General features: G+C 38.2%; 1 protein-coding gene across 3 annotated transcripts in view; it reads right to left on the bottom strand.

Annotated features, from left to right (window-relative positions):
- The window catches only part of CA10 (carbonic anhydrase 10 (inactive)), a 372,251-nt gene that overhangs the window by 242,586 nt on the left and 102,493 nt on the right, over positions 1-27,172 (bottom strand). Inside the window, exon 1 of one of the 3 annotated variants that reach the window (XM_087925165.1) lies at positions 26,839-26,860. The exons of the other annotated variants lie outside the window; for them this stretch is intronic. The gene's annotated coding sequence lies outside the window, so the exon portion shown is untranslated. Of the gene's footprint in view, positions 1-26,838; positions 26,861-27,172 lie in introns of those variants that run through there. 3 annotated transcript variants of the gene reach the window in all.

Raw genomic sequence — 27,172 nt, 5'->3', positions numbered from 1 at the left:
GGCCATATTTTATAGCCCTGTGTTTAATATATCCCTGTGCATAAATTAGTCCTATGTACCAACATTACATCTCCGCCTTTCTGCTTTCTTTGCAAGAGCAACAATAAATCCCACCAGGTAAAACCACCATGTTGGAACAGTTCTTGTTGTTCTGTTTAGAAGGAACTGCAGAGTATCTGGTTTCCTTCCTTCGAGAGTCAGCAAGTCACACAGTTCTACCCATAGATTTTCACCTGTCCTAAACACATACTTCTGCAAGCAGGTATATATTTACTATGATGAATGTTTAACAATTTGATGTGTTTATTGTCTTAGGGTTCAATACTAGTTCTTTTGGGGAATGCCATTCAAGTTTTTTTATATGCTTAATATTGATACTGAGAAGATCTTCTGAATATTTGGCCATTATACGCTTCAGGTCTCCAAACTGGGCAACTTTAAGACTTATGGACTTCAAGTCAGCCAGCCATGCTGAGATTCAATATTTTGTAAGCCGATGCAGAAACATCCTAATCAGCTCAAAATTTTCTTAAACCAGCTCAAGTCCAGCTGGTATCAGCACAGGATAGGAACAGTTAAAGAGTATAATATGGATATGTCCTTAGCAAGGCTTTTAACCAGCAGTTTTAGCTTTTAAAACTACAGTCATATATAAATAATGACAATTTTTATAACCAAATTTATAGGTAGTCCATCTTGTTTTATATACTTTCATTGCTAACATTCCCACTCCTGAAACTTTATGAATTTGATTATATTGTCATTAATTTCCTAATCCCATAATCATGTTAATTTTATAACATGAAAAAGTGTTAGTCACATCTTTGTCCTCTGTAGAAAGGAACAATTCTACTAATGTTTTATTCTTAAGAAATGTAGAAGCAGCTCTGTTGGCAATTATAATTTTTCCAGAAAATATAAATTACCAATTTTCTGGGAGCAATTTTAGCGGCTGCTGCATTATATTGTTAATAACAACCATGGTAATTATTATCTTCATTATTAAGCGTTCTGCATCCTTCTTTGCAGATTCAACTAGTGAAAATGGCTGTCAGCTTGCATATCTGTAAAGGTGTTTCATCATGTTTGAGATACGGAGATAAAAAGGGCACCCTGACAATTCATGGGGAAAAAATTCTTAAAACTATATTCCTAGTGTAGCTACTATTATTAATCATTCATGTAACTATACAGATGCAAAGCATTGCACAATTGAGAAAAATAAACAAAAATGGGTGGGAAGGAAAGGGAGGTTTACTTAATCCCATAACCCCATTCAGACTTTATAGATTTAAAGCCAAGTTTTAATTAGCAAGAAACAGTATTACTGTGGTGAAATGCCATGAGGAGAAGGATCAAGATCTTTCTCCTATTGATTGATATTGTCCTGTAAGTATCCCAATATCATCTCCTCCATAATAATACCCCCTGGGAAACAAACTAACTAACTAACAAAACCTTTGGCCTATGTCTTGAATACTGAACTGTTTTCCCCCCCAGAGCTTATGCAAAATGTATACCTACATCTTTTTTCAATATAGGCAACAAAATACCCATGTATCATTCACATTTGTGTCTTATCACCACTATTAATTATCACCTAACAGAATAAGCAAAAAAGCTAAGGCCAGGAATGAAAAGAATATCAATGAACTGCTCTTTGCAGATGATCAGGCATTGGTAATAAGTACAGCTAAAGAACTGCAACAACATCTCCTGTCCATGAACCAAGAACGTAAAATAAATAATATGTGAATTAGTTAAATAAAAGCAGAAGTAATGGTAATCAAAAAAGAAAAGTACACCCTAAACTTAGTAATAGAAGGAACAAGCATAAAACAAGTATCAAAGTTCAAATATTTAGGAACAACATTTACTGAAGATTGAAAAAGGGTAGAAGAAATGATGCAAAAAGGCAGACCAAGTATTGGGATAGCTAGTTCCATTCTTACAACATAAGGCAATACTGATCAGTACAAAGAAGCATCTCCTACAAAGCATGTTGATCCCCATCTTATGTTACCAATGCCAAATATGGATAGTTACAATAAAACACAAACTAAAGTTAGTTAGTATGCAAATGAGATGTCAAAGCTACTGGAGTGACTGGAAGAGATAAAATCAGGAATAAGATTATAAGGGAAAGAATTGGAATATAATTAATATTAAACTACAGACAGCAAAGAAAGTGTCTATCTGTAGAGAATGTCTGGGGATTTCATAACAAATAAGGCATATATAAAAAGAGGGAATGATCAAAGAACAGGAGGAGGAGGAGGAGAAACTGAATCCAAATTTTGTAAATTTTCTTGCTTTGGAAAATTCTTTCTACATCAACAGAGCTGTCAAGAATCTGATGGGGAATTGAAGATGTTGGAACATTTGCTAGCATCTTGCCATTGTCAGAGGCAAAGTGAGAAAGTTCTATAAAATACACTCAGGACTCATCTATCATTGTAAGAGATGAAAAAGTTATACAATACAATGTGTAAAGAAACCAGAATACAGAGTCTTCACATTACAAGGAGAAACAGAAGATGCTAATAGCCGCTTCAAGGCAAGGTCAATTTTAATCACAGAAAAGCAGATGAAAAGAGTTAAAGGGCATTGGCTTGATGTTACAACTGCAGTGCACTTTGAAAGCCACTTAACACTTTAAAAAAACACCAGAGAGCCTATTCACATCCAAACACATCACATTTAATTTGGCTCAGAGTACCAAATGATAGGCTATCTTGTGAAACTTAGTGATTTTAGTGAGATTTAAAATTTAATTTTACAAAACAGAGGGGACTCCAGATGTACTCTAAGGACACTGTGGATTCCCAATGCTGCCATTTCCAGGATTGATAGAGGTTCACTCTGATTCTTTAAATAACCTTTTAAATTTCCCACAATTATAATATTGCAGGTAGAGAGCAAAATATGTGAAAAATGCAGGCTTCAGCATTCTACAGTGGAAACTTTCTGGAGTCTTACATCTCTAATTCTGCTGTGTTTGAAAAACTAAAGTCTCTATAGAAGCTCCTTTTCACGCTAGCATTTAATTATGCAAAAATTGGTGGCTACAATTTTAAAGCATTTTTTTCAATTAAGATTATTACCTGGAGAAAATGTATGTAACAATCACAATTAGCAACCTTTGGCCTTTGCTGATCGTTTAGGTTTTTTTTATACAGGTAACAAAAGAAAACATATTATTTCACTAGATTGACTGACTGACACAAGGAGGAATGTGGAAGACAAAACATTAGCCCAGTTTTGTGTAATTAGATTATTTATATCTCAATGCAATTAGAATTAGTATGAAACTGGATTAGATATTAGAAGAAAATAATATGGGTTTCTGTAAAAATAATTAGGATTAAGATGTCACACAACTTTTGACAATATGTCATGGCCCCATCGGATCCTGCTTTGAAGGAGGAGGAGGAATTGGAAAGGGGTCTGTCCGACAGGGAGGGCACATCTCCCCTGAAATGTTTGGAGAGGCCAGGGGCTAAGGATAATGCTGTCCCAGACCTCTCAGGGCATTGGGGGAGGTAGTTGACTGAACAGGAAGATGCCTGTCCTCACAGACACAGGGGAGTATTCAGCTGCAGACAGGCAGTGGTGATATCACATCAGATCCCCTCTGATGAGGAACAGCTGCCTCTCAATCCAAGGGCATGGAAAGTGGAGCTGAGACAAGCTCAAAGGAGTCTGTGAGGCTACTCAGGAGAAGGCCACCCGACCCACCTTACAAGGTACACCTGACTTGGATTGACTTAAGTACAGGCCAGAGGAGAAGTGTCTTTGTTGGGAACAATTGTTTTGTTTTGCCATGCACTTCCCTGGCCTTGGAAAAACACTGCTTTGACTCGTGTTTCTGCCTGTGCTTTTGCCTTGTGCCTTTACCTCGTGGATTTGCCTTTCCCTGTGGTGGACCTTGAATCTTTTGCACGGATCTTGCCCTGTGAATTTGCAACTTGTTTTTGGACTTCCTCTCTGCCTTTGCGAATCAATTTTGGTGACTACTGGCTTGGTACCATAGAAGCTGCCCTCAGGGAAGTTTGATCTTTACTGGGGATTGTAGGGTCATTTGTTGTGGAATTAGCAGAGCAATAAAGGACTCTGTGGAAGCCTGCCTCTGCCTAGACAAGTTGGGTCATAACACAATAGATATTTTAACACCAAGGACATCTTTGGCAGAGTCACTTATAGATTTCTCTTCCACTATCAGTATAGATCTGCATAGGTATGCTGGAGCCGGCTCATGAGACCCAGTGGTTAAATTTTCTGGGATTTGGAACTGATTGAAAGTGTAGCTGAGCCACAACACCTAACACACCTAACAGTTGTTCTGCGCTTGGCACTGCGACACAGTGGCAGCAGTGGAGTTGGCAGAGCTATTTCTTAAACATTTACTAACACATCACTGAGAACACAGAATATGGGATTTGCTGTATCTTTGATTTGATTAACCCCTTAGTGATGTTCATATTTCATTCAAATGGCCTATATTCTCAGAAACCCTCAGGTATTTCTAGCTTCTGCCAGTGGCTTTGTGTGTTTAATTAAACAATGAATCAATAACCACAATGGTGTATGCTAAAATACATCTGAAAGAAATACAATTATCAGGAATAGAACTACTGAATATAGTATGATGTATTTCAAAGTAATGAAAAAGAGAAAGGATTATATTATTAAAACTGACAAGTAGACAGCTGTAACCATAATCATAACTATGTTAGAGGTCACTGCCTTTAGTAAATCTGCTTTGTATTTCTCTCTTTGCCATCTCTCCCATTACAAGAAGATTGAATATATACATTTATGTCTATAACTCCATGCATTAGATGAAGTAGACTGTGCTCAAAGGACTTACAGCTACTCCTGTCAAAATCATTCAAGGTAATTTAGGTTTTCAAATAGGAATAATAACTCTAATTTTTTTAGTAATTTGAAATTATACCAGAAATGAATCATATATCAATCAGCCATGGTGGCCTCAGTAATTATGCTTATCAGGACACTGAGTGTCATACCAAAATATCTTGGGTGGCGCTTAAAAATATGTATGCAGTGATCTACATATATACTATGTTCATACATTACAGCACTGCAGGTTCTTAGTGTCAGCCTTCAAGATTTTCTCCCTTTGCTTTGCATCTTTCAGCTGTCATAAGTAACTGGGGGGCGGGGGGGGGAGGAGCGGGAGAATGATTATGGGAAGTGAGCTGGAAGTGTTACAAAACAGAACTGTATAAACTGGGGGGGATACATTCTTGCTTAGGTTTCTATTCTATGCTATGCACAGCTGCAACACTGTCAAGGTCAACGGACAAAAGCCTCATCACCACCTGGAGATGCCCACATGATGATATACACAACTTTTAATTGGAGGAACCAATTGAACTATTGGGGGTGGGAACGTTGCCATTACTTTGTATATGTGATTTATGCACCCATTTTCTCAGATTCAGAATTCTTTTGTTGCTACCACTTGATTTCCAGTAAAAGATATCTTTTCTCTAATTAAAAGAGTCTAAGTATTTCTTTCTTGGATTTTGAATGGAGCACTTAGGAAGAATCCAATGTGAATGAAGGTCAACACCAGCTAAAGAACTGGAAGCTGTGATTTCACGTTATTATGCATATGATAATGATTTAAAATTGTGATTATTATGTACCATTTAATTGTTATTTATTAATTATCAAATAAAATATTTACTTTGTATGGTAATACAAAGATAAAATCTTATTTCTTTAGCAAGAAAAGAAACTTTTTACTTCTCAAAAGCTTCTAGTATGTGGTTCAGCTGTTCAAAATTAATGTGTTCTCTCAGAGAGTATATAGCCCCAAATTCCATAACATAGTTTAGATCGGGGTATCCAACTCACAGCCTGCAGGCCAGATGTGTCATGTGCTGGGACTGTTCCCACCCGGTTTAGCGAATGGAAAAAAAAGTCCTGATACATCACGTGATGCCGCCATGATGACATGAGTTTGACACCCCGGTTTAAATATTTCTTAGTACATTTGACGTAGTCCCTGATTCCTCAAATAATAAGACTGATTTTATTTGACTGATAAATGTATTAATCATACTGTCCCACTATGAGGCACCCAGATTGATATATAATAAAAGTATATAAAATTATATTGTTATAAGAAGAGGAAACAACAGAGTAGAAAATATACTCAATTTAGTGAAAAAAGGAAAGAGAACTAAGACTGAAGGTGTCCTTGGTTGGAAGAGTTAACAAATTACTCAGAAAGGCTCTTTAAACCCTTTGCACTGATCAAATTATTATATTTGTATGCTGAGATACAGAAATCCTTTGCCCGCATGCCACCATTTTTTCTAGGTCTTGACCAAAAATGCTGTGACCAACATCAACATGTTAGGAACCAATTTCATTTCTTTCATTCAATTGTCTTCTTGAGTAAGTTGTTTGCTGGGCAAAAATATTTAGCTCAGGGAAACTGGAAATATCATTTCTGCTTCCTCATTTGAAAGACGATCTCAGTTTACCTTCCTCTTTCCTGTTAAAATTACCCAGGTGCTGATTTTTTATCTCTTCAGACATTTTTAGGAACAGCATGATAATAAATAAGCAAACAGTTAAGGAATGGATTTTTATTGTGTCTATTATTCATATCTAATAATGATGATCCTTGCATCCTAGGAAGCCTTTCTAGGGGAATTATTTCATTATTAATTTCATATTTTTAGGGAATGGCTGCAGGTTGTTGATTTCAGAGTCTCATTTCAGAATGGTTTAGAACTCTGCTTTGCATATAGTCATAAAAGGGCATCTATCTATCTATCTATCTATCTATCTATCTATCTATCTATCTATCTATCTATCTATCCTACCCACCTACCTACCTACCTACCTATCTGTAGATAGAGAGATACAGATACAGACAGATACTGATAGACCTCTTCAGGGAGCACTATTGGGATTGGCTACTCAGTTGTTAAATAAAGCAGTTTCTAAGTGAAATTACAACTGTGTTTATGATTTTACTTCAGATTTCTCTTGTTTCATGGAACTTCAAAGGTCGTAAATATTAGGATTGGCCATGAAGTTACTTTTTTATCACCATCCTATCTGAATTGATTGACAAATGATAAAGTCAATATATGATGACTATTTGTATAGAAGGAATTGTCACTAATTCTATTTCCAAAAGCCAATGGAGCTGGTCAGAGTAACTTAAAGTAAGAAAAAGAGACATTTTACCCATATTTAATGAGACAAGACTTAAATTTTAATATCAGAAAGACATGTTTGATCTTTTAGACAGGTTTTGAGGTTCCTATGAAAAAAAATGCTCTTCTATATTATACCAGGACCAAATAGGATTCAAGAGCCACTTTTAATCTCTAGATACAAACAGGAATATTCCTGTTCATCCTTGGTCTTTACTCTTGAAAAAACAAATGTTTACAAATGAGAAGATAAAGCAGTACATTTTATATGGCCTCCATTTAATGACAAGCTTAAAGCCCTTCATAACATAGGTCCGTGATGGTGAACCTATGGCATGTGTGCCACAGGTGGCACGCACAGCCATTTGTGCTGTCACACAAGCTGCAGGCAAACTTATCTCACTGTGCATGTGCAGGCCTCGCTGCTGTTTTTTGGCCTCCCAGAGGCTTTTAATAGCTTCTGCAGCCTTTGCAGGATGAAAATTAGGCCCATTTCATCGCTTCCTGTAATACCGGAAGTGATGAAACAGGCCTATTTTTCAGCCTGCAAAGGCTGCAGAAACTATACTCAAGTCTCTGGGAGGCCAAAAAAGGCATTATTGGGCTGAAAATCAGCTGGGGAGGTGCAGTGCAGGTAAGGGGGTGGCATGGGAGGGGGATTGCACACCCATGCGCAGGGGGCGTGGGGGGAAGTGCATTGCCTTCTGGGTGCTGGCACGTGAGCGCGAGCACGCATGAGCGAGCACACAATTTTTGGCACAGGAGCCCAAAAAGGTTAGCCACCACTGGCATAGGTCCTGGCTATCTGAGGGCATGTCTATCTGTAGTTCTTGTTCAATTCAGCAGAGTTGATGTGCTTTGAATCTCATTGATTAAACAGTGCTACTAGATGAGATCCAGGAAATGACCCTTCTCTGTTGTGGTAGTTACCTTCAGCTAAATTTCTATGGCCTCTACCCTGTTCTCATTCAAACAAAATTTTAAAACCTGGCTCTTCATATACAGTACTTCATATGTTAATTTGAATAGTGGACCACTACTGGGAATGTTGCATATTGAAAAGAGCTAATTTTTCTCTTTTTGGAGATTTCGTGTGTGTCTGTCTGTCTGTCTGTCTGTCTGTCTGTCTATATATGTGTGCGTGCATGAAGTTAATTTGTTTTTATTATTGTGTACTGCACAAAATCACTATCACATTAGTAGCCTTACCAAACGAATTAATGAATGTTCTTTTAAATACAGGTAGTTTTAAATACAGATAACTTTCAACAGTTCATTCAGTGACCATTCAAAGTGACAACGGCACTGAAAAAAGTGACTTATGACCATTTTTCACACTTATGACAGTTGCAGCATCCCCATGGTCACATGATCAAAATTCAGACACTTGGCAATGGATGGTTTTGATGGTATTTGTGATGGTTGCAGTGTCCCAAGGTCATGTGATCCCCTTTTGTGATCTTCTGACAAGCAAAGTCGATGGAAAATCCAGACTCATTTAACAACTGTGTTACTAACTTACCAACAGCAGTGATTTGCTTAACAATTGTGGCAAGAAAGGTTACAAAATGGGAGAAAACTCTCTTACCTAAAGAAATTTTGGGCTCAATTATGGTTGTAAGTCAAGGGCTACCTGTAGTATTATTTCATTCTTCATGCTTTTTTCAGTTTCACTGAATTTTTAATATTTCACAATATCCTGGGAAACAGGTGGCTAGAATTACTGAACGTAAATAAAATAAGCTTTTCAAGAAAAGAGACACATTCTGAAAATATAAGACTCACTCTACTGCCTTTGAAATATCTTGATCTTTTTGAAGAGACTTTAAATTTTATGGAGACTCATGCAGGAAACTATGAAAGCATAATTGAAAAAAACAGGTCTACTTGCCTTTGGGTAAAATATTTTGCTGAGACAGTAATTATAGTTTCTTGCCTAATGCAGAGTTTGATTATGATTTTAGCTCATTTAACATATTGCTGGCCTTTTGCTATTAATGAAAGAGTGAACATAAAATCAATAAAAGAGTGACCAAACATGATGGGTTTAATTCAGATAAAATGCTGACAAGCTGAAAATGTTTTATAAGAACTTTTCCTCCTGAAGAAGCTTGACAGTTTAGATATGAATATATTTTGCTGCATTTTCAAATGTCTCTAGTTTCATGTTGACTTTTTAAAAATTGACTAAATGAGTAAACATGTATTTGTTTGCTTAATGTTTTGTGGAATTTGAGGTTATGGAGACAGAAAATGTTATAATTAAAATAAACATTAAAAAAACCAATTAAAAAAGAGGAATTAGGAAAACTATCCATATCATTCAAATTCTAATGCTTATTATATCTAGACTACACAGAAAGGTATTGCTTGATCTTGTCACTTTGTAGCATAAAGGACTTTTCAAAATTCAGTAACAAGCTCATATCCTGAATCCATTCTTTAATATCAGGAGAAAAAGGTTCCTTTCATTTACATAGGATTATCCTCTTTCTTATGTCCCAGGCTTGTTGGAGCCAAAACTCTTCAATTTGTACTCTTCAATATATGAATATTATTTTTGGAATGTGGAAGAAGAAATGATGTTGAATACAAGTTAGCTGCAAAGATGTCTGAACTGGTAATAAGGGTCAAGTTGCACTGTTTATGTAAGTGTTCTATACTTCCCCCAAAGACAGGAAGTTTAATGAGTAAAACTACAAGTAGTCATCATTAAACAACTACCTCAGGCAGCTACCATTTGCAATTATGATGGTGATGAAAAAGTAGCTTTGGGATCATTGCCTACATTTACAGTCTGCAGTGCCTCTCAATGTTTCTTTCTGTTACATGTTCACCAGTGATAGTCAGTTAGTATGTACTGTCCAGTGCCTGACCTTGTTATTTTTATTTCCTCTCCCTGCCCTGTGAAGTGATTACCTAAACAAGTATCACTTCCTGAGCTGCTTTCCTCCACAGTGCAGTTCATCCCTAAAACGTGCTAGCTGCAAATTAACAAGCTCAACTCTGTGATCTTAATTAGCTGATTAGAATCCACCCTAGGTTGGGTGCTGCTAGCTGACAGTGACAAGATCATGATCAATTTCACACTGATGGCTCGTTTTGCCACCTTAAGGCTTAGTGCCCTAAGCAAATTGCCAATGCTAGTACATTCCTTTTGATGTGTATTTCCTATTGTGTGCCTATTTACCCTCTTCTAATCCCTTCCTCTCCGATGAATGGAACTGCAAATATCTATACAGTTCTTGTTAATTATTCCAGTTCTGAGGTGAACATTCCAAAGGGCAGGTGGAATTTGAGAAAAAAAGGGCTATAAGATTTGCCTTTTAACCTAGCTTCATTGTGAGTTGAATTCCAGAATCCTTACCTGCCACTTGAGCTCACCTGGTTGTTCTAGGCTGCATCCTTCTGATGTGAAGCAAAGGAAAGCTGAAGTAAAATTATAAGTGCAGGAGTTTTCATTTAGGAACCACTTTGATTAATGATTACGTTGCCAAGTCCAGGTGTGGTCACTAAAAAAGGACTACCTCAGAGGTGGTATTCAGCAGGTTCTGACCAGAACCGGTAGCAGAAATTTTGAATAGTTTGGAGAACCAGCAAATATCATCTTTGACTGGAGATTTTACAGTATCCTTCCCCAGCCATGCCCACCAAGCCACACCCACAGAACCAGTAATAAATAATAATAAATTGAATCCCACCACTGGACTACCTGTATCACATTTCACTTCCTTTTGGAAGAGAGATCAATAAAAACTTTAAGGCTCTTTGTAATCCTTACCTAAATGAGCATTGCACTCCTGTGAATGAATAATAGATCTACCTGCTTCATACCAGATTTTTAGATATAGATAGCTGTACCCAAAAGATGTCTTTCAACCTCCATTTGTAACTCTGAATCTTTCTTCCTTGATCTAAAGTTTCTCTCATATATATAAAATGGACGTCTACCCTCAGCTGGAAGGGGAAGAGACATCTAGTAAGTCTTTCATCCTAGAGAAAATTATGAACATAATCATTTTAATTATATAATAAATTAAAATTAGCTACATATATATAATAATCTATTTTTAACTATCTTTTATCATAAACAGATACTGAGCATCTACTCTGACACATTTTACTACTTGGGGAAATAGGGCATGGAATTTGTCCAGTCAAAAATGTAGCTCGCAATCATATTAAGATTTCTGTAACATAAATGGATATAGCTCATAATAGTTTGATAATAAAATAACATTGTATAAAAAAGAAGCCAATTACTGCTTTTTAAAACGCAGTTTATTTCATATACTGTCTTTCCTTCACGTTTCTGTCCCTGTAAACTATCAGTGATTCGTCTATACATTGCTCTATTCATTGCCTTTTATTCTTGAAATTTCTTACTATTTTTGTTTTGAAATTTTTTTCAATTCCACCCAACCCTGACTTTCTTAATCCTTCCCTTATTCTCAGTCCCTTTCATATTCTTTTATATTTTTGTTCTGTGATTTCATAATTGATTCTCTTTATATGACCAAACTACTCAACATACTCTTTTCTTTTGCACTGTCACTCATTTTTGTATGCAATTCTCATTCATCTTTGAGCCAACCTCTTGGTTCACCTTCTTAAGTTCCTCTTTTCAAATTGCATTCAATGTACTTTTTTTTCTATCAACATACTCAGCTTTCCCTTCCATATATCAAAGTGAGTAGAATCATGCTACTCTGCAAGTAATTTTCACTACTTTTGAGAAATCAAACGAATCACATAATAGCCACTGATACTTTTCTACCAGTATTTGCACATCTTCACATTTCTTCATCTATTTTCCAATGTTAATAAACATGCTATCAATTCATCACATCATCTAGTTTTTCATTATATAACCTGCAATCACTCACTCCACTTTCTCTACCAAACATGACTAATGGGATCTTTGATTTTCAGATCCATACTCCTTATTACATAATTAACATTTGCTACAAATGATCCAGATTCTCAAACAGTAATATCTATTTTGCATACAAAAGGATGCACATACACACTTTTCAGTCAATACATTAATAACATCACTTAAAATACTTTTAATTTTTATCCTTAAATACTGAACCAACAATTAGACATCACATACATTACTTACTGTTCAATATTCAGTATCAAGTATTCCATTCATTTCATTCTTATGCATGCTTTACTTCCATTATATATTTCTCTTGTTGCATTCAGCAATCAATATTTCACACTCTATACGTGAAACACATTCTGCAATTCAGGGCTATTCAATTTATCATGTCCTTTGCTACATCCAGAAATATACAATAAATTTCTCACTTTCGTGCATTTCTCAATGACCTGCTAAAAAGGAAACATCTGTTTCATGCAGACCCAGCCAAGCATAAAATTGGCTAAATTTTGCTAATTGTATCAGGCATCTTAATGCACTAACCTTGCTACCATCCTCTCTTGCAAAGGGGAACAGGCACAAATACAAGTTACATACACATTAAAACAAATAGCTATTCCATAAAGAAATCATATCTCTCTTTTATCCTTTCTTGAGCTAACTTGTCCACACTCACAGTTTAACAATTTAGCAACATTTTCATAGCTTTTATGACTCCCTTTTCATTAATTTTTTTCTTAGATACCAACATAATACTTATTTCAGTTCCGCTCTTTCATATAACATTGTCATCCCAATACAGATAATATAATATTTTAGCATTATTTTATTCCAGTTCCATCCCAAATCTTCAGATCTCTTTTTTCAAAATACTATTCACTCTGCTGGCAGCTCCTTGTTTAGTCCTTTCACTCATTTCCAAAACAAATTTTATTTCCATCAAATTTGATCTGTACTTTTCTGTCTTTTTTAACCCCAACCATAGCTCTTTGATTTCTTTTCTCTTTATGAACATTTGGCTATATCTCTCTTATCCTCATTTTTGCAGTATTCTCTTTATGTACATTTTTCACACCGACAGCTTTAATACCCTATTAATAGAACAAGCATTCTTTTTCATACTTATTAGCAAAACTCCACACGGTCCTGTCTGGCTTATTCTGTTACATGCAGCTGTTTTTACATTTCAATTCATTCTATAAGGAAATAAATCTACCTCCTCATACTTTTTTATTTGTAAACTCATATTTCTTTAAGCTGTTAAACTTTCACATACTTTTCTTTTCAACCATATTTATTTTTTCTCAAGTTTCACTCATTACATAATAAGTGGCCCAATCACTTTTTTATACTCTTTCGTCTGATTCTTACCATTTCATTCATCATATATTGATGTCTGTCTGTCTATCATCCATATCTATCTATCTATCTATCTATCTATCTATCTATCTATCCATCCATCCATCCATCCATCCATCCATCCATCCATCCATCTATTAATCTAATCTATCTCCTATGGTTCATATTAATTCAGGATACTGACCATTTTCTAATATCTGCTTCTTCAATTACCACTATTTCCCACTGACTGGAATTTAATATATAGCTAATATTCACCTATGGATTCTTACTTTCATATTCACCAACATGGACCTACTGTAATTACCAATTCATCCTTTTTGATATATATTTTTGCCTTTTTTTTTCATAAGAAAGGCTAACTTTTACTTCCTTGAATTTATTAACTTCATTCCATAGGGTCAGTCAACTTTCAGTCAGTTCCATTATGTTTTTCTTGTTTCTTTTAGGTATTTATGAAATTATTATGTCTATGAAATTATTTTCCTCTCCTTCAGATGTTAATTCATGCTCTTTACTCCACTTACATTGCGAGTCACATAACTGTAATGCCATCACATCACTGTAATGTTTTGTTCTATTAAGTAGTATAGTAAAATAATTGCTAAACACTCAAAGGTTAAATGAGGTATGTTAATGTTGACATACTCTCTAAAAGCAAAGAGGATGGGAGCTAATTATATCTACTGAATCGCTGGTAGAAACCAAGCAAGACAATGTGTGATGCCCAACTCATATGGCTATATAGATTTAGTGCCCCCAAATCTATCTTAAAATGATTTATAGTACCTTTCTAATAGTTCTCAGCACTGGTGAAAACCATACAAGATTTAAGTAAAGCCTGAAAGAATGTCACGTTTTATGAATACCCGTGGAAGCACTGTATTTGGAATAGTTCTGAATTGCAGAGGATGTGTACAAATTCTCCAACCTTGTTCTCTAGGATAATTTGCCGGCAAAGTTAACATAGAGAATTGCTCATTGACACCTGCTGTTTCAATTCTCCATCAAAGCCTTTAAAATCCTGACAGCAAGCCCTGCATCAATTGCCCGACTTTGCAGACTTGCCATTTGCCTCTCAGGGAGAATTGACAGGAGTAATATAGAAATGTTAGTTCATCACTTCATCTTGTTCAGAGTTAACTTAGGAACTCCAGGAAAGAGAAAGTTCAAGTAAACAGCATAAAGGTTCTGCAAAACAGATTCAGACTGCTATGGCTTGTTTCTGTTCACTTTGGGGCTTCAGCATTGGCCGCTCTGCTTCACCACAGATGAAACTTTTAATATCTGAAAGCAAAATGTCATTTCCTGGCCTGTGCTGTGAGACAATCAGGCAGTCAAGCCCTTTTTATTATGGTTGGATGCCAGCAATAATGGCCTTACTTCATTCCAGGTCAGGTTTGGCTGTGCTTTGTTCCAATTTGATTCTGCTTTTGTGTATAAAAGATTCACTAGCAAGTCCAGCATATGTAATCAACTGGTTCATATGCATTGGGTATGGAGGGCAAGATGTCTATCAACAGAACTCAGATATAGATTTTTTTGAATAAGCAATTTCACTAGTGCAGAAAATATATATATATGGCTCACTTAGACCACAGTGGAGAATATATAAATAGAAGAGTGGATGTAGAAATAACAGAACTGTCATAGTTTATATGTTTTGTAATCCATTTAATAAAATACCACAGCTTGTATGCTGATCATACACTGTCACAAAGGGGAAGCATATCTCTATGTCAACCTTTGCTTAATACTCCCAATGTCCAGGCTTGGAAAAAAGAGGTCTCTACAAAACCAAATATTGGGTTTATTTATGCACTTATTCTGATACAGGCAAAGCCAATGGGTGTTTGAATGTTGATTATAAACAAACATTGCAGAGGGGAAAGTGAATGAGCACATTCTATTCAGGTTTAAATTCAATGAAGATTCTCAAACAAAGTTTCAAATTCTATTTTGGATTATGAAAAAGCAAAGGAAAAATGAGCTCTAGCTTTTGATTTAGGTTTGGGTAAAACATTCGATAGATCTGGTTATATGAACTCTGGTGCCCAAAAGCTGATTCAAAAATAAGTATGTCTAATGTGACACATGCTTTCCCCCTATGTACTTGAAATAGAAATCCCAAAGAACCTGTCTGGGAAATCAGGCCTTAATATTTTATATAATCAACATTTGCTCTACTGATGGAATCAGTACTTTTGGTCACAAACTTCAGAATTAGTACATCTCTATTCTGCTTATTCACAACTGAATCTGATACAGGAAAATAAATTGCAGAGGTTAGCATGCAGTCCGTTCACAAAATCCAAAATTCTCTTGAAATCCTGGTTTATCCTTCTTTAACAGTGTAGTTTTAAAAATGTTGTTGTTATGACGATGCTATTACAAGAGCATGAAAAAAGATAGCAACATGTGTTATGCATGTTTTCAGTGTGCTCACATCCTGGGTTATTGAGTTGAACCTATGGCCACCTGCAGGAGAAAGTAACATCACTTGTATCATGAGATTACCACACAAATGGACAAATTTGTGTCAGTTGCATAATGTGTCATGACAAGCCCAACATCACATTGACATCACTGTAATGTTTTCCAGATGTCTCTGGGTGTACTTCTTTGCTGAGATGTTCACAGGCAACTAGAGATAATATTTCCTTTTTCTTTCTTTTTGGATTTTGGCCTACTCCACTGATAAAAGTAGAAGAAAACGTTATTGGCAGATTATCTTGGTGCCTTAGGCCATAAAGTATAAGATGTGATTGAGGAATGTAATGAATGAGGCCAAGAATTATGGAAATTAAAGTCTAATAAAGTCTAAGGCACTGAATAGGGGAAGAATATAATGTATATATAGCACATATGGATGGAACTATAGGCGTCTTTAAAAATTATTTTATCTTATTTTATGATAATATAAAATGACTAGAGAACAATTAAAATACAAAGCAATACATATTATAAAAAATAAAGATAAATAAAAATAAAAATAAAAAGCATGGATGTTATTTTCTAAAATATTACACATATTGCTCTAAATATATAACTGTGATGCAGTTTCAAAATAATAAGTCAGCGTGCCCATATGGGATTATATTGATCTTTTTTTTTTGTCATTTCATCAATAAGAATCAACTTAAAGTCCAAAGTGATACATATCTTTGGTCTAAAATAAGTAGTACTTTGTTACTGCAAAGTAAAACTGCATTTTCTGTTCTGACTATGAGCTTGATAAATCCAATATTCTCCATAACTCTGTAAATTCCAAATTTTGTATATATAATTCAGTAGCCCATTAACATTTTTAAACCTCGCTTCACAAACTCATGTGAATAATGATTTAAATATCAGCCCCGAGCAAGGCCATTATAGAGCAAGCCCAAATTATATAGGTCAAAATCCCTTGAAATGCATTTCAATTTCAGCTTACAAATTAAGATGGTACACTGGACCACTGAGTTATTAAGATAAAATATTAAATGTTATGCGTAAAATTTTAAAATATTTTAAAAATTAAAAAGATAAAATATTAAGCATCTTCATTATGCCGTCTTCTATTGTTTCAGTCTGAAATGATAAAAATTGGACACTGCTTTTCTTTTGGAAACTCTGTATAGTTTAATATATTATGGACACCAATTTCTTTCTGCAGGAGAACTTATAAAATATAATCTACATTTCCTTGTTGACAGTGAAGATTCACCAGAAGGTATTATCTCTGAACCTTTATTACATATGACCTTCAGACAGAACAAAATGCATCTTATTTTTAAAAGTATTCTTCCCCATGGCTATATCATTTAATGGCCTTCCTGTTGTCACCTAGGATAAAATTGTTCCCTCTTGAGATAAAAATATGATGAGGAAGATAGTAATAAAATTATTTGATCCAAGATGGAATAGGGAATGCTGTGCTGCACGTAATTACATAAAGTTTTTTGAGACAAATCTAAAGGGGAAAGGGGAGTGAAGGCTTCTCTGTTGGTAGGTTATCTATTCATTACCCAACATACTGTATCTTTACTGCAAAGGATTAGAGATATCCTTGATCACAAGTTTCAAAAATCTTTAAACCAGAAATTTTAAGCCTGATCAAAGAACATCCACATTGATTTGCCCTAAGATATTGTTCTATTAAAATCTCACACCGAAAAATGGGAAGTGAGTAGTCCCGAGTTTCAGTAACAACAACATTTAACAATAGCACTTTGACTTATATACTACTTCATAGTGCTTTTAAAGCTCTCTCTAAGTGGTTTACAGAGTCAGCAAGTTGGCATCAACAATCTGGGTCCTCATTTTACCGACCTCGGAAGGATGGAAGGCTGAGTCAATATTGAGTGGGTCAGGATCAAACTCCTGGCAGTGAGCTGAGTTAGACTGCAATACTGTCTTCTAACCACTGAGCCACCACGGCTCTCTTATAATGGCTAATAATAATTAACCTAGTTTGGCAGATGCTGTAAAAACAGACCAACAGAAAACTCTTCAATGGTCCAGAGCAAGTAGAAGAGAATGAATAAGAATAAAGGGAAAGGAATAGTTTTTAAAAAGTGATTACTTTTGTTTCTTATTAACCTCAATCCTAAGTTTGCAGTTAAAATCCAGACACAGCCACTGAATTAAGTCAATACTCTCCAGCAAGTTACTTCTTAGTCTACTTTGAGGAGTTAAGAATTCAAATGTAACAACAAGGAGAAATTATTTTTAATAATTCATGGAGATATCAGAATCTGCATCTGTCTGAATCAAGTAGATGATAAAAACAATAACTTTCTTACCGATAACCTAAATTGGATTAATAGGAATAAAGAAAAAACAAGTCCTGCAAATGTGTTTCATTCTCTTGCTAATGTAGAATTTATCTGGCTTTATCGATCAGAAAACATGCCATATCAATATCAAATGCTGAATATCAAGCATGATATTCAGTCTTTTTTGGTCATTTTGACTTTTTGAGACACCTCCTTAATATTTGAAGTAGCCCATGTCATACTTAAAATGAGTATGTTAAATTCATTTCAATTTCAAGACAATTCAAATCTGAATTTTGATCATGTGACCATGGGGATCCTGCAACAGTTGTAAGTGCAAAAAAAAAAAAGTTTTTATAACTCATTTTTAATGCCATTGTAACATTGACTGGTCACTAAATAAATTATTGTAAGTCGAGGACTATTTGTAAAAACAGATAGACAGACAGACAGACAGACAAAACCTGTTGGAAGCTGGAAAAAGGGATAGGCAGAAAACTCCTCAGTTTCTATGGCATTCAGGATTGGAGCTAGAGGAGAATAATTCATGATTTATTATGCCAACCCTCCCAATAAACTCACTTACTTATTGACATCAAGCTAGTGCTAAAATACTAGACTCCTTATTCCCACAGTACTTTCCTAGCATCCAATTTCTCTTCCCCATCTCTGTTCTATTTCCTTTGCCACCTGCATTTTTGTTCACCATGGCTGACCATTGCATTTCTGGCTACACTCGCAATAATTTTTTTTTTTTACTTTGCATTATTGTCCTTAGCTTGCAATTCTAAAAACGTGTTAGCAGCAATGACTGCCATCCAATGCTTGTTCACAAATTCCATTTTCGGGGCACTAAATCCGTCTTTGCTGCAGCAAGTTGAGGACCATATTAGAAAATAATAGGTGGGGCCAAGTCTCAGTCTGAGAAGGGAAGCTTAAGTCTTTTCTTCTGCTCCTTAAAAGCCCACAACCCACAACATGAAAAAAAGGACCCCAGAATTAGCTTTACTTAACAGGGAGCCCCTTGGGGGGATTAGTGGAGATGTACGTCAGCTTGAGCTGCATATTTGACATCTCTTACTGCCATTTACTCTCATTGTCAATCAAAGGGCCTATTCGGTTTTACAAATGGGGTGGAAACCAAATCTGCTTCCTTTCCCCAGTATCTGATGAGCCAGGCATCAGATTTACTTCATATCCCATTTCTAAGGCGCGAAAATTCTAACGGCTGTCACTGAGCTGCAGCCCCGAGCAAGCTACGGCTAAAAAAAGACGGTAATCTAAGAATTTGTGCTGACTACAAGACGTCAATCAACCGTTATCTACAGGTTAGCGCATATCCAGTCCCAGTCATTCAGCACCTGTTACACACATTCGAACCTGGCACCATTTTCGCCAAACTGGACATGTCACAGGCATACCAACAGTTCCCCGTGGATAACCAAACAGCTGACTTACAGACCATAGTTACACACAGAGGGGCATTCAGATGTAAGCGTCTCCAGTTTGGCGTAAGTGTAGCCCCAGGTATTTTCCAATCACTGATGGAGCGAATCCTCCAAGGTCTCCCCGGCGTAGTGCCATATTTCGATGACATCTTAGTCACAGCCAGGGACAGACCCCAACTCATCCAGAGAGTCAGGGCAGTATTAGAGAAGTTCAGGCAGCATGGCCTCAAACTAAAACGGGAGAAGTGTACCATCGCCACTAGACAGGTGGACTTTCTAGGCTACAGGCTAGACGCCTCAGGCATCCACCCGGTGGAATCGAAAGTCAAGGCCATCCACGAGGCGCCCACGCCTACCAACAAAACCGAGTTACAAGCCTTCCTGGGGTTATTGAACTTCTATGCTTCATTTCTCCCACACAAGGCGTCAGTTGCTGAACCATTGCACAGACTCTTAGACAGAAACACACCATGGCACTGGGGACCCAAAGAAAACCAAGCATTTGTGGCAGTCAAATCTCTACTCACCTCTGAGGCTGTCTTAATACAATTTGACCAACGCCTTCCTTTGGTCCTAGCCGCAGACGCATCCCCTTTTGGGATAGGAGCTGTCTTAAGTCACAGGCTCCCCAATGGCTCCGAGGCACCAATTGCCTTCTTTTCAAGAACCCTTTCAGTGACTGAGCGTAATTACAGCCAGGTTGATAAGGAGGCCTTGGCTGCAGTAGCAGCAGTCAAAAAATTCCACGAATTTCTATTCGGACACCAATTCGAACTTATTACTGATCACAAGCAGCTTTTAGGATTATTATCAGGGGAAAAACAAACCCCACAGATATTGTCACCTAGAATGACCAGATGGACCTTATTCCTGGCGGCGTACTCATACAAACTGGTCTATCGTCCCGGTAAAAATCTAAACAACGCTGATGCCCTCAGCCGCTGCCCCTTGCCAGCCCCAGTCGAGGACCCAGCTCCTGTGCATGCCATTTTCGATGTAAACGAACTCAAGCTGCCGGTGACTGCAGACGACATAGCATCACATTCCAAGAAGGACAGAACAATCGCCCAGGTTCTGGACTGGGTAGGGAGGGGGTGGCCGGAAACTAACTATTCAGTTGATTTCGCCCCATTTAAAACTCGCCAGCTAGAGCTCTCTAAGTTGCAGGGATGCCTATTGTGGGGTACCAGAGTGGTCATACCAACCACCCTTCGCATACCCGTCCTGAAGATGCTGCACGAGGGCCATCCAGGAATCGTGCGGATGAAGGCGTTAGCTCGAAGCTACGTCTGGTGGCCCGGGATGGACGATCAGATCGCCAAGTGGGTAAGCTCGTGTCGACCCTGTCAAGAATCTAGGGTAGCCCCACCAACCGCCACACCCACAAAGTGGGAAAGTGCCAATGCCCCGTGGTCACGGCTTCACATCGACCTGGCCGGGCCAATGCACGGCAAGACCTTCTTGGTGGTCGTGGACGTCTATTCAAAATGGATAGATGTGGCCTTACTTCCCACGACCACCACACAGGCAGTTGTTAAAGCCCTGACTCACCTTTTTGTAACTCACGGACTCCCTGACACACTGGTATCCGATAATGGCCCCCAGTTCACCTCGAACGAATTTAGTAGGTATGTCACAAATCTAGGCATCAGACACGTCCTCACGGCCCCCTTCCACCCCGCCAGCAACGGGTTGGCTGAACGGGCAGTCAGATCAGCCAAGGAGGCGTTAGCCAGGTTCGGCCCAGTGGGTTGGCATTCTAAACTGTCTCAATTCCTCCTAAGCCAGCATACCACACTGTGCACAGTTACGAACAAATCCCCGGCTGAACTGCTGATGGGGAAACGCCTGAGGACTACATTAGACAGGCTGCACCCCCACTACTGTCCAGACACCCCTTTGGGGTCTGACAGTCTGGCCAGGAATTTCGCAGTTCAGGACCTAGTGTTTGCTAGGAACTACGCGGGGGACCCACTGTGGGTGGCCGGAAAAGTCGTGGCTGTCACAGGTCCGAGATCTTATCGGGTCCAACTTGAAGACGGTCGTGTGTGGCGGAGACACCTGGACCAGCTGCGGAGACGACGGAGCAGCCTGACCGACCCAGACCCGTCTCCACCAGAAGAGCCGCGGGCGCCACTCCAAGGTCCAGCTAGGGATTCCCAGAGTGACCAACCTTCACCAACGGAGCAGAGAGAGCAGGCAGTAGACCGGGACTGCCAGCCGGGAGCAACACCGTTTATCCCCAGCGAAGGCAGAGACTTTTCCCTGGCTCCAGTTCCTGCACCGAGCCCTGTTCGCCACCCTATGTACCCTGACCAGGGGTCCACGAACTTGTCTTCGCCCAATGAATCTCCTGAGTTACGTCGCTCGGGTCGCCAACACAGACCACCGGCGTATCTCAAAGACTATATGTGTTCCCATCTAGGGGGAAGGGGTGTTATGTCTTGGGAACCGGTTGGAGCTCCAACCGGGTCCACTCGTTAAGCAAGTTCAACAACCGTTCCTATTGGCTGGCGTCGTTTGACAGCCGACTATAAAAAGCCGGCTGTCAAGCCAAGCCAGCCGTTGTTCGCAAGCTAGTCTGCCCGTTGGCTGGCAGACGCGACAACCACTGTTCCTTCAATAAACGTGTTAATTGCATGCCCTGGTCTAAGCCTCTCTTTCCCTTGAAATACAACAGTTAATAATCATGGACCCAGGATTTCCTGTCAAATTGAATCACATACTTTAGCCCTAGACCAAATTGGCTGTCTGGACCATGTACTTTAGCCCTAGGTCAAATCAGCTGTCTAAAGCTGCAGCTCTCTAGTGAAGTTCTACTGAAGAGAAAGACTAATAAACAAAAGTTCTGTTTTCAGTTCAACAGCCAAATTCGAATGAAATGTGGGAAAGAAATCTGAGTCAAATGGTAAAACAGATAGTTCAGTGCCTCAATCGTGACAGCCTGGAGTTGCCACAGGGACACAAGGTGAATCAGGAAAAAAAATATGTTTGAAAGAATTTGGCAACACTAGAATAAGCAAGGGATGCCAATTTGTGTCCGTGGCTCTGTTTTTCTAGAATGCTCAAGCTGTATCACCGGCTTTTTCATCGCTCTTGCATCTATGCTTAAGGACCTGGAGGAGATTAGCACATCTCTTTTTTGAGTCATACAAAGGTTGGTCTGAAAGGTGATCAATTGTGCTTTGATTACAGAAACAAGACAGTGAAGTCTAGATGGAGCAGAAAGGTTCTTGTATATTATTTTTGGTTTTCAGAGATAATGATGCTTTTTAGAAAAGAGTTTTCTGCATTGGATTGATCTGATTCATCATCTGAGAATCTCTTGGCTGAAACCCATATGGCATGGGATTGCGGAAGTCCCCATATATCCAGCATAACATGCGCAGAGGCTCTAAATAAAGTAGTCAGTTACAGTCCAAGAACTTGAAAATGAGCTTATAGACATCTACTGTAGCAACTTGGTTTTGGCCAGTTACAGACTATTTATCTGTATTGGAACCTACAATTTTAGAAAAGCCTTCAATAGATTTTCATTTGGAGCATTGATCTCAATTATAAAATCAACACATAGCTACGTGCACTGTCAGCAAAGCATTTCACAGAAATGGGGAAAGCCACATGGTTGGTAGAATTAAAGACAAGACTCACATAAAAGAAAGCATTAACATTTTCAAAGCTCTTTGCAAAGATTAGAATAAGTGTTTTAATTGATGCTAGTCCTGGTCATTTACACCCAACTAAGTTTTATTTCTTTCTGATACAGATTCTCTGTAGGCAGTTGGTAAACACATATACTGAAAGGCTGACATTTGTGATCTCACTACAGTGTCCCTATGCTGTTGTTTTCTTCTCCCAACATCCCCATCAGGTCAAATCAATCCTGCTCCTGTAATTAAGATAACAGAATTGTTGCAGGCAGATAAAAGATCGGAACGAGGCTAGGCAGCTTAGAGTACACTTTGCCATGTGAGATGTGCACATAAAGGAATTAAAAATCAGGCTTCACCATCTCAAGAAGCAGATCAAGGGAAGCTGTATCTTGTCAGCCTCCTCCTGTTTTACTGCCCAGACGGTGCTTCCTAGCTTCCTCTTTGCTGCAAGCACTCCTTAGCTTTGTTTACCTGCTGCTTTGGTGCCACAGTGGCATTGCTTTTTGCTTGCTGTAGTTTTGTGCTGAGACCTACCCCTTTCAGCTCATGCCTGCAAGCTGCAGCTCCCTGGGTTCTACTGCAAACGAACAACTGAGACAAGATGGCCTCTCAAACTTAGAAGACAGAGAAAACTATACTGGACCCCGCGTAGACAATCCCTACTCACCTGGGTTACTCAGTGTTCTTATCACCCATTTTACGTCCTTTCTCAACCTCTGGTAAAAAATAAATAAATCCCCAAACGAACCAATCAACCAACAAACACCCGATGTCAGGCAGCTGACTTGTAAGAATGCATGACAAATGTGTTTCATCCAAGAGAAAAATCATCTGCTGGGCTAACCCAAATCGTCTACTATCGTAGCACTTCTGCTAGTGGGCAACTGGGGCAGGGGGGCAGTGAAGGGGAAGGGGGAAGCATCCAAAAAGTGAAGGTAGTGGTTGTGACCTCATTATCAAAGACTTGACCATTTTTTTTAACGTGAATTGTACATGTGATGCATGTAAAAATTAGCAGAGCTTCCATCACATGGTCACAAGTTCTAGCTTGATTTTTTTTTTTTTATATCCCCATCCCTCAAACACCCTTGCCTTCATCCTGTGAAGTTCCTTCTGGATAAGGTGGAGAAGGAAGAGATGATGAAGGCACAGCAAATAAACTAACTTTTACTTTTCACAGAGAGAGGAGATGGAGGTAAATTAATAGCAGTACTCTTTATCCTTCCTTCTCCTGTATTCTCAGAAGTCCGCAGAGATGCGCAGTCTGCGGGATCAAAACTTATCACCATCGGACAGTGGGGAAGAACGGGGACCAGTCTAGGAGTCTGGATAGGACTCGGATGAGGATCCCTCATCTGATGCAGAAATGGGGCCAGGACTATCTGGGAGTGGGGTGCTGACTCCAGAGCCTTCGGAGTCTGGCAGCAGCGAGGCAGTGGAACAAGGGGAGCCTGTTCCCAGTGCGTGTGTGCACAGAGATGCTAGAAGGCAAGAGCAGCTGAGACAAAAGGAGTGACTCGGGCGTAAGGCTTGGAGGTGATTGCCCCTCCCATAAGGTATAAAAGACAGGCAAAGGTGAAGAAACCTTTGTAAGTAGCAAAGTCGTTTGTTCTGTTCAGATTAATTCTTGAAGCTCTGTGAGAACTTTGTACTTTGGATGGTTTTTTATAATTCGTTTGGCACTCTAGTTGTTGGCAGCAATTCAAAGGACAGAAAGGTGGGTGCTTATCTCGAGGGACTGTCTGGGACTCATTACCGGCTGGGAAGGAACATAATTTCCAGCACTGAAATAAAACAAGAGTTGTTTTAACTGTGTGCTTAATTATGGTCTTGGGAAGCCTTGGCCAGAACAGATCTACCTTCTTTAACTTGGTTTTGCTATAGCCTTCTTTTGACTAGTGCTACTGATGTTTTCTGAAATTTCCTGTGTGCAAAATGAAACATGTACCCCAGATGAAAGGATCATCTCATGAGCTGATTTTACTCTTGCCTCAACTCTAAATAACATTGCATTTCTTGATCTAGAGTTGGCAACATGTCAGTCTTTAATAGAGTCGGACCAGCTTTCACAACTTGGCATTGTCTAGATGTATTGGATTTCAGTACCCAAACCTTCCAGTCAACTCCATATCCTATCCTTTGGGTCTAACTGGCTTGTGGAAGAGGGCAGTCCTGATTTTTTTTAAAAAAATAGTTAGGACCTTCAAAATTTGATGAAGTGTAAAGGAGAATCTAGGGACAAATGTCTGGGTCTAGGAGAACCAAGAAGGTGAATTGGGGATTCCTGCTAACTAAAACTAAGATATTTGAAGTGATTCTCTCTCTCTGCAAATGGGATCACATCAGAAAAATGAGGCAACCATTCAAAATTGCCAACATTTACCCTTGTCAATGAGCATCACTTACTATGCCTTCTAGTATTGGGCATTTATTTTTTGTACATTAATAAGGTTTTTCCAACTTTATTCATTGCCCATTTGTTTCCAATGCATTTGAAAGAGCTTATCTTTCAGCTATTACACTTCCTCTAAGTTAAATCCCATATATAGAAGAAGTGAAAAAATTCAAGTACAAATAAATGCTCAGTTCTAAATAAATGGATTGGGGAAACAAACATTGTGCTGTTTAATTAGAACATTAAACAGCCTATTCTGAATTTTGTCAGGGATGGTGAAAGGCAGCACAGCTCTGGTGGATAAATGAGACAGTCATGTCCCCCAAACTATCCAGACCATGGCAAAAGCTCTGTTCTGTGCTGAAGGATTCTCAGACCATTATACCATTCCAGAAGTCCCTTATTTGTCGACTTCCCCCAAATCATGATCCTAAATATCAGCAACAAAATTATAATAGCTTCTGCTGATTGTTGGTAGGAAACTAATGATATAAACTATGAAGGTACTGTATAACCCACTGTACTTGTAACAGTAAAATTTCACCTTCATAACCAGAAAAGAGGTCCCCAAATTTTCAGCCCATCTCTACATTGATATCATTACATTTCTACTGTCTCTCTGGTGGCCCTCAATCAATAGGCAAAGAAAGTTGGAAACCCAAAAGATTAAAGCCTATCTTTAATTGAAATGCTGATTGACTTTCATAGGTTTTTTTTTTTTTAAATACTGAACTATCACAACCTGGAAAATGCTGTCCAAACACTATATTTTGTTTACTGATCTCAATCTTTAAGCCTGATTAAAAAGAATTGCATCATTATCTGACTTTAATGGAACAAGTTTATTATCCTATCAGTTTGTGAATGCTGTTCTTCAGATCTATTTATGACACTGAAATTAGCCCATCAATGTGCATTCCAGACGACCATATATCTATTACACAGTTCCATTAAGAAGTGAAAAGATACATAAAAATAATTTGTCACAACTAATCCAACAATCAATCTATTGTTTTCTTTTGTTACTTTTGTGACTGAATGTCCTTCATACTAGTAATATAAGAGAACATTCCTTAATACTCCAGAGACAATGTTGTAGGCTGGTTTGTCAAATATGTACAAACATGAATTACCTTTAATGTTCCTTCTTTCACTTCCACTTCTTGAAGCTACATCAGCAATCAGCATAATGCCAGAAAGATCATCCTGCAATACAGATGTTAAACTTGCTGTATCACATTGCCATCATGTGATGGTTTGCAATGTTCTTTTCCCTTCGTGGGCCTGGGGTGGGCATGGCCTGCACGGGCCACCAGTTTAACACCCCTGCTCTACAATATTTTAAATATTTATCTTACTTGTAACTTGTATATTTCCATTCAGATCAGCCACAGCAACAATATCTACCTACCTACCTACCTACCTACCTATCTATTTATCTATCTATCCATCTATCTATCACCTATC

Source organism: Pseudonaja textilis, chromosome 2, assembly GCF_049901715.1.
Source record: "Pseudonaja textilis isolate UNSWEBS1 chromosome 2, rPseTex1.2, whole genome shotgun sequence".
NCBI classification, from domain to species: Eukaryota; Metazoa; Chordata; class Lepidosauria; order Squamata; family Elapidae; genus Pseudonaja; species Pseudonaja textilis.
The sequence above is the reverse complement of the archived record's forward strand: the minus strand, read 5'-3'. Positions and strand labels throughout refer to the sequence as shown.